The sequence below is a fragment of the Drosophila pseudoobscura genome, chromosome X (genome assembly GCF_009870125.1).
Source record: "Drosophila pseudoobscura strain MV-25-SWS-2005 chromosome X, UCI_Dpse_MV25, whole genome shotgun sequence".
Taxonomy (NCBI): Eukaryota; Metazoa; Arthropoda; class Insecta; order Diptera; family Drosophilidae; genus Drosophila; species Drosophila pseudoobscura.
This window is the reverse complement of record NC_046683.1, coordinates 22,638,335-22,646,689: the sequence shown is the minus strand read 5'-3', so window position 1 is coordinate 22,646,689 and position 8,355 is coordinate 22,638,335.

Here is an 8,355-nt window from a genome sequence, read left to right as displayed (position 1 = left end):
GTACCCTCCTGTAGTATGCGATGACCGATGGAGAGTTGAGGTGTTGCAATCCATCGTAGATGGAGCGCAGGCCTCGGGTAAGGAAATTACTCTTCAGCGCTTGTCTACTTACCGTTTGGAAATTTTTCCTTCACAGAATGACCGCCCCATTCAAGCGAGACCTCCACGGAGACCTCGAAATAGAAGACAAGGTAGAAGACAGCAGTACGCATTAACACAGCGTAACTGGGACAAGCACAAAGGTCGATGCATAAAAACCATTTTGGATGGAACTGAGGAGACGGCAACTATGCCAAGCCAAAGTATAATGTGATCTTATTGGAGACAAGTCATGACACAAGCAAGCCCAACATACAGTGGTACGAACACCACGTTCCGGACGGAACACCCACTTGAAGGGGTTTGGTCTCCGATAACACTAGGAGACCTCAGGGTACACAAAGTGTCATTGACGAAGTCTCCGGGGCCTGATGGAATAACTCCAAAAACTGTCAGGAGTATTCCATCAGGAATTATGCTCCGCATAATGAACCTGATTCTTTGGTGCGGAAAGTTGCCTGTCTCCATCCGACAGGCACGAACCATCTTCATCCCGAAGATGGCGAATGCTTCTCAGCCGCAAGATTTTCGTCCTATTACGGTGCAGTCTGTTATGGTAAGGATTTTAAATGCCATTTTGTCTTCCCGGTTGACCTCATCAGTCGACTGGGATCCGCGTCAGCGAGGTTTCCTGCCAACCGACGGATGTGCTGACAATACGACGATAGTCGACTTAATCTTAAGGGATCACCATAAACGTTGTAAATCACTTTATATCGCAACTTTAGACATAAGCAAAGAATTTGACTCGGTGTCTCATGCTGCGGTTATCGCCACGCTAACTGCATTTGGTGCCCCTAAAGAATTCGTCGACTACGTACAAAATTCGCGCTCAGACGAGTGGAAGTAGGCATAAAATTCACTGCACAGTTGAGCCCATTGCTCCTGTGCCGACCTGGAAGCTTTCCAATGTGCGCTGGCGATTGTTCGAGGAGGAAACGGTAAGGGAGACAGCCGAATTGCCGGAAGACATCGCCGAATCGCCGTTGGACAACCAAGTGTCTGCACTGCGCTCTGTAGTGTACAGTGTGTGCGACAGAGTGCTGGTACGCAGCACACCGAGAGCCGCGAGAAAAGTAGTTTGGTGGACTGCCGAACTACACTCCAAACGCAGAGAGGTCAGGAGACTGAGAACGCGTTGAGGACCTCCTCGTGGAAGAGAACAGAGATGATCCATGGGGCAAGTATACAGGATTTGCCGAGGCCGCAAAAAGATCACAGATGCACACATTGGATGCCTTCGAACGGATGGTAGGCTGGTCGCAATATGGCGCGACTGTGTGGGTGTGCTCCTTCGCAACTTCTTTCCTGTTGCGGAGTCGAATGCACACATTGCCATCCCGATCGAGGCTCCACCGGCCCTCGAAGCTTTCGAGGTTGATGCATGCGTCGCCAGGTTGAAGAGCAGACGCTCTCCCGGCATGGACTTCACCACAGGTGCCATTTGCAAGGCATTGTGGCGTGCCATCCCTCAGCACATGACAGGGTACTTCCCAACGGAATGGAAGCATCCTAGGGTGGTTCCACTCCTACAGGGACCCGATAAGGACCGGACCAATCCTACCTCATATCGGGGTATCTGTCTGTTGCCAGTGCTGGGCAAAGTGCTTGAGGGCATCTTGGTGAATCGTCTGAAGGACACCATTCCGGATGGCTGCAGATGGCAATTTGGCTTTCGCCAAGGACGTTGCGTGGAGGATGCTTGGAAACACGTCGTGAGTACTGTTTCGGCCAGCCGGTCGAAATACGTGCTCGGAGTCTTCGTGGATTTCAAGGGAGCCTTCGACAACGTCGAGTGGAATGCTGCACTACGCCGCCTCCTTGAGCTGGGATGCCAAGAAGCAAGCTTGTGGCGAAGTTTCTTCTCCGGCCTGATTGCGAGCATCGTCAGCATGGAGTAGCCACTGTTCCGGTGACAAGAGGTTGCCCGCAGGGGTCCATAAGTGGTCCATTTATATGGAACATCTTGATGGACGTGTTGCTCCAGCGGTTGCTCCCTTGGTGCGCTCAGCGCGTATGCTGACGACTTGCTCCTCCTCATCGAAGGGAATGCCCGATCAGAGCTCAATAATGTCTATCGTAGGCGCTTGGGGAGTTGAAGTCGGCGTTGCCGTTTCAACTAGCAATACGGCGATCATGATGCTCAAAGGCATACTTAGACGGCCGCCAGTGGTACGGTTTGCTGGAGCAAGCCTGCCATATAAGCGCAAGTATCGGTACCTAGGCATCACGGTCGGCGAGCGGCTAAGTTTTCTTCCGCACATCACGGGCTTGCGTGATAAGCAGACCGGAGTCGTAGGGGCATTGTCGCGAGAACGTGAGGATTGTCAGCACTTCCTATGTGCTTGTCCCCTCTATGCAGACTTGCGAGACCTCGATGGACTTCGAGTGCAGTACACGGATGGCGACTGGACCTTCTTCGATGTGACGGCTTCTCGGGAGAGAATGAGGATTCTCGACAGCTTCGGCGGAGTGGCGTTCTCCAGGTGACAGCAGCTGCTGAACGCGCAACCGGCGCACCGGCTGGGTGGATGTCGTGATGGCGTGACGTATGTATATATATCGCACTAATCGAGGCTAAGCCGCAAACACACATTAGACGCCGTTGAAATCCCTCCCTGAGGAACCACCACGTAAAATAAAGCTGAGAGATCAGATTCATTCTGTCCCTATCTATCTATCGTTCCGCTATACCGTCGTTTGAGTTAAGTAAGAAGTGATTTTACCGAGTGGAAATTATGTCATAATTGCCGCGAGATCACGCGCTGTTCGCCAATGTAATCGCGAGATAATTTGGTGCAGAAACAGTGACGATATTGGTAAATTAATTTTTGCAAAATAAACGCCGAAAAACAGCCACGTGCGGAACTTTAGTGCGTCAACAAGTGCGAATAGTTCGTCCACAAGTTCGAGCTCGAAACTTTAGCTCGAGGTCGGAGCTTTTCGGTTGGCGTCCCCGCTAAAACTTTTGGGTTTAGTCTCCGCTAGAACTTGCGGTTCGTGTCTCCGCTGAGACTTTTGGTTCGCAGTCTCCACTAGTGCCATTTAGTGTTGAGTCACGCCAATAAAGGGAGCCACAACTCGCCGGGTACGGAAGTAGATACGGAGGCCGACGCTAGCGACACTAACTTGGCTAGTGTTGGGGCGAGCTCGACGTCGAGCGTTCCCGCCCGCAGGCGAGGCCGGCCAAAATCCACAGCCGCCAAAAAGGGAGCCAAGAAGATAGGGCTTGGGATTGGGATAACCGGAGAGCAGCCGATCCCAACCGAGAGATCGCCGCCACCATCGCTCCCCTTTGAGGAGGCTCCAGGCACCTCTGCCGCTGCCGCTGCCACCACCGCTGCCAGTACCAACACGGGCACCACCGCTGCGTATGCGACAGCCTTCCCAGGCTTGCCGGCACCGAGCGCCATCGTCGCCGCACCCATCCCGAAGCCAAGGGACACGTGGTCTGCTCTAATTAATAGCAAGAACCCGGAGGAGACATGCAAGGAACTAGTGGAGCGGGTTAAAAAGACCGAGGTGCCGACACTGGGAGTCCACGTCAACGAGGTTCGCGAGCTGAAGAGCGGAGGAGCGATCATTCGCACCCCTTCAGTGTGCGAGCCCAAGAAGGTTTTGGCTAGCAGCAAATTTTCCGAGGCAGGATTAGAAGTGAAGAAGAGGCCGGATACCAAACCCCAGGTTGTGGTGTACGACGTCGACACGTCCGTCACTCAGGAGGAATTCATGGAGGAGCTCTTCACGAAGAACCTGGAGGACATCATGACTGCCGCGGAATTCAAAAGTCGGTTCACCTAAGCAGTAAACCCTGGTCGGTCACCGATGGCGCCACGATCAATGTGACGCTAGAGGTCGACGCGAAGGCCCAGGATGCCGCTGCCGCTCCTTGGTCCGAACATACGCCTGCCACAGGTGTGCAGGCTTCGACCACAAGGTGCCGCAATGTCGCCTAAAGGAGAACGTATGCCACCGATGTGGACAGAACGGCCACAACGTTGCACGGTGTCCCAACCCCGTGGACTGCCGCAACTGCCGCTTCAAGGGGTACCCTGCAGCACATTCCATGCTTACAGCGGCGGGCCCGATCTACGAGACGGTACTGGCGAGGGTGCAAGCTAGACATTAATGTTTAGCTTCATCCAAGCTAATTGTGGCCGTGGCCGAGCGGCTGTGATGGAACTCGGAGCCATCATGCGCAGCTTTGGCCGTCAGTTCGCACTGGTCCATGGAGGATGGAGCAGGGCGGATTACCGGCTTCTTTCTGGAATGCGAGTATTCCGTCGAGGAAAAGCTGCTATCATCGTCGACGAACTGGATGCCATCTGCACGCCAATGAAGACCCTTACCACGGACTTTGGAGTTTGCGTCAGAGTTACGGGAAGATTCGGCTCAATCTTCCTATGCTCCGTGTACTGCCAATTCGACACCGACTTGGCGCCGTACCTCAGGTACTTAGATGCGGTGCTGCTGCTGGGCAGCCTCCAAAAAGAAAAATTCGGCGGCCGTTGAGAAGCTTTGTTCTGATGAAGAACTGGCTGCTTCTGGCGGTTGAAAAGGGCCACCTCGGAGACCGATATCGCCAAGCTGTCCCCGGAGAACGTTCGTGTTGGTTCCCAGGATACCCTTGGGGACCACGGCAAGAGTGTTGAGGAAGTGAATGTGGGTGTGGCTCCCACTGTGGAGGCGGCAGATATGCCGCAGTTTTCAGTGCCTGCATTGTCAAAGACGCAGGTGAATAACACTGTAGAGCGAATGCAGGCTATAAGCCAGCAGGTGTTGAGCATGGCGTTGGACGGTGGTGCGACAACGGAGGTAATGTGCAGTTTGGTAGGCTGCATTGGCCAATATGAGGCGCTGACTTTTTCGCTTATTGCTGAGAATGAGCGACTGCGGGGCCGTTTGGAGGGCATCGGTCCGATGAATGTTGGCGGTCTGGCGCCGGTTCTGCCGGCAGCAGCCCCCCATGGAGGCGCAGTGGTGGGTTTTTCATCCCCTGTGGAGCCGCGACCGGTTGACACCTGGTTCTTGGTGGTGCGGAACAAAAATGCCGGAGTGCACGCACGGGACGTGGTCGAAGTTGCTTTCTGACTGTCGTTAAGAGCAGACGTGTTTTTCTGGTGTCGCTTGCCGAATCCAAAATTTTCGTTTTCTGCTTTGTACGGTGCTTCTTTCGGTGTCTGAATATCCGTTATGGAAAATTCATCATTAAAGTTTTAATATTTTAACAATATTATAATAATAGTTACTTATAGTTACTAGACTTATAGTTTATTCAAATTATTATGCTTGCATTTTAACATAGAATAAATGTTATTAATTTGATAAAGTGTTGATAAATTAAAATTAATACAGTGCGTTAATTTTTCGAAATTATATAATGGCATAATTATCATTGATTTTTGTGTTTATTATATGCATTTGTATGATTAACAATGCGAAAGATTCAGGATACCTTCGGAACCCGTCTTGAAACACGGACCAAAGGAGTCTAACATATGTGCAAGTTATTGGGAGATATAACTAATAGCGTAATTAACTTGAATAATAATGGTATTAGTTTTTTAACTATTTATAGATAATTTACACAATCCTGGGGCGTTCTATATTTCACAGTCATATACGTTTGGAATTTATTTTCGAAAATATGGAGCAGTCAAACTACCATGGCCGCGGTCTGGTACAACAGCTGCAGAACCTGAGTTTCCAACAGAACCAGAACCAGGTGCACCAGATGCAGCGGCCACAGCAACAGCATTCGCCGCAGCTGCCACATGAGCTATGTATAATAATATTTATAGTATTTATGCCTCTAACTGGAACGTACCTTGAGCATATATGCTGTGACCCGAAAGATGATGAACTATACTTGATCAGGTTGAAGTCAGGGGAAACCCTGATGGAAGACCGAAACAGTTCTGACGTGCAAATCGATTGTCAGAATTGAGTATAGGGGCGAAAGACAAATCGAACCATCTAGTAGCTGGTTCCTTTCGAAGTTTCCCTAAGGATAGCTGGTGCATTTTAATGTTATATAAAATAATCTTATCTGGTAAAGCGAATGATTAGAGGCCTTAGGGTCGAAACGATCTTAACCTATTCTCAAACTTTAAATGGGTAAGAACCTTAACTTTCTCGATATGAAGTTTAAGGTTATGATATAATGTGCCCAGTGGGCCACTTTTGGTAAGCAGAACTGGCGCTGTGGGATGAATCAAACGTAATGTTACGGTGCCCAAATTAACAACTCATGCAAAAACCATGAAAGGCATTGGTTGCTTAAAACAGCAGGACGGTGATCATGGAAGTCGAAATCCGCTAAAGAGTGTGTAACAACTCACCTGCCGAAGCAACTAGCCCTTAAAATGGATGGCGCTTAAGTTGTATACCTATACATTACCGCTAAAGTAGATGATTTATATTACTCGTGATATAAATTTTGAAACTTTAGTGAGTAGGAAGGTACAATGGTATTTATTTATTTATTAAATTAACAAATTATCTGTTAATAATGTACTTAGTTACTAAAGGCGGAAAAAGAAAAGTTAAAAGTTAGCTAAATTTAAGTGATTATAAATATTGCATGCAATTAGTTTAAGAGACAGTTCAGGGGATAGGGTTTGGAAGAGGGAGTTATAATTATGGCATAAAACCCTAAAAGGTTCATGATCAGCATAATTAGACCTACATATGGATAGACGGATAGGCCTAAAAGTACGGGTAGGTCTAGATGGAACGGCCAAGTCAATCTGACCCAAGAGAGTTTGGGAGTCAACAGTCCCGAGAAGGAGCTTGTGCACGAACATTACGCCATTGCATATTCTGCGATGGGGCAACGACGGCAGGTCAATAAGATGTAGCCTAGACCGGTAGGGTGGAAAGATTCTGACAAGAGGTTGCCCGCAGGGGTCCATAAGTGGTCCATTTATATGGAACATCTTGATGGACGTGCTGCTCCAGCGCTTAGACCCCCTTGGTGCGCTCAGCGCGTATGCTGACGACTTGCTCCTCCTCATCGAAGGGAATGTCCGATCAGAGCTCGAGCAAAAAGGAGGTGAGTTAATGTCCATCGTAGGCGCTTAGGGAGTTGAAGTCGGCGTTGCCGTTTCAACTAGCAAGACGGCGATCATGCTGCACAATGGCATACTTAGACAGCCGCCAGAGCAAGCCTGCCAACCTTGGTATCACGGTTGGCGAGCGGTTGAGTTTTCTCACTCACATCACGGGCTTGCGTGATATGCTGACCGGAGTCCGACTTGTGACTCAGTCCCCGCGCAAAGCGGACAATATATGCCGGACTCATGGTGCCCTGTGCACTATTTGGGGCCTCGGTTTGGTCTGTAGTGTGACGACGCAGGTGATTGCCAGGAGGCATCTGCTTGCGTGTCAAAGGATCATCCTGATTGGATGCCCACCGGTATGCCGAATGGTGTCCACCATGGCACTGCAAGTATCAGCTGGAGACCCTATGTGCTTGTCCCCTCTATACAGACTTGCAAGACCTCGATGGACTTGGAGTGCAGTACACGGATGGCGACTGGACCTTTTCCGATGTGACGGCTTCTCAGGAGAGAATGCGGATTCTCGATAGCTTCGGCGGAGTGGCGTTCTGCAGCTGCTGAAGGCGCAAGCGGCGCACCGGCTGGGTGGATTCCCTTCCAGGCCGGTCGGGGCTAAAAGGGAGGATCGAGCTGAGTCATTAAAATCGGTACCACGGGTTGTGCAGTTCCAAGGCTGCACATTGAGGTCGGCCCCCTATTGGGAGTATCGTGGTAGCTGTGGTTGATACCCAAAAGTTATGCGGGGAGAGCCATAGATCGGAAGACGTGTTAGATACACCTCACCCCTCACCACGGGGGATTGTATGCCCGACCAGGATACTTTCAATTGGTACCGGAAGAGTCGCTATGTACATAGCTATAGCTGCTTTTTAGGGGCGCTAATTGGCGCATGTACCAGGTTTCTGCGTATGTAGCGGTGGTTCGTGATGGCGTGACGTATGTATATATATCGCACTAATCGAGGCTAAGCCGCAAACACACATTAGACGCCGTTGAAATCCCTCCCTGAGGAACCACCACGTAAAATAAAGCTGAGAGATCAGATTCATTCTGTCCCTATCTATCTATCGTTCCGCTATACCGTCGTTTGAGTTAAGTAAGAAGTGATTTTTCCGAGTGGAAATTATATCATAATTGCCGCGAGATCACGCGCTGTTCGCCAATGTAATCGCGAGATAATTCGGTGCAGAAACAG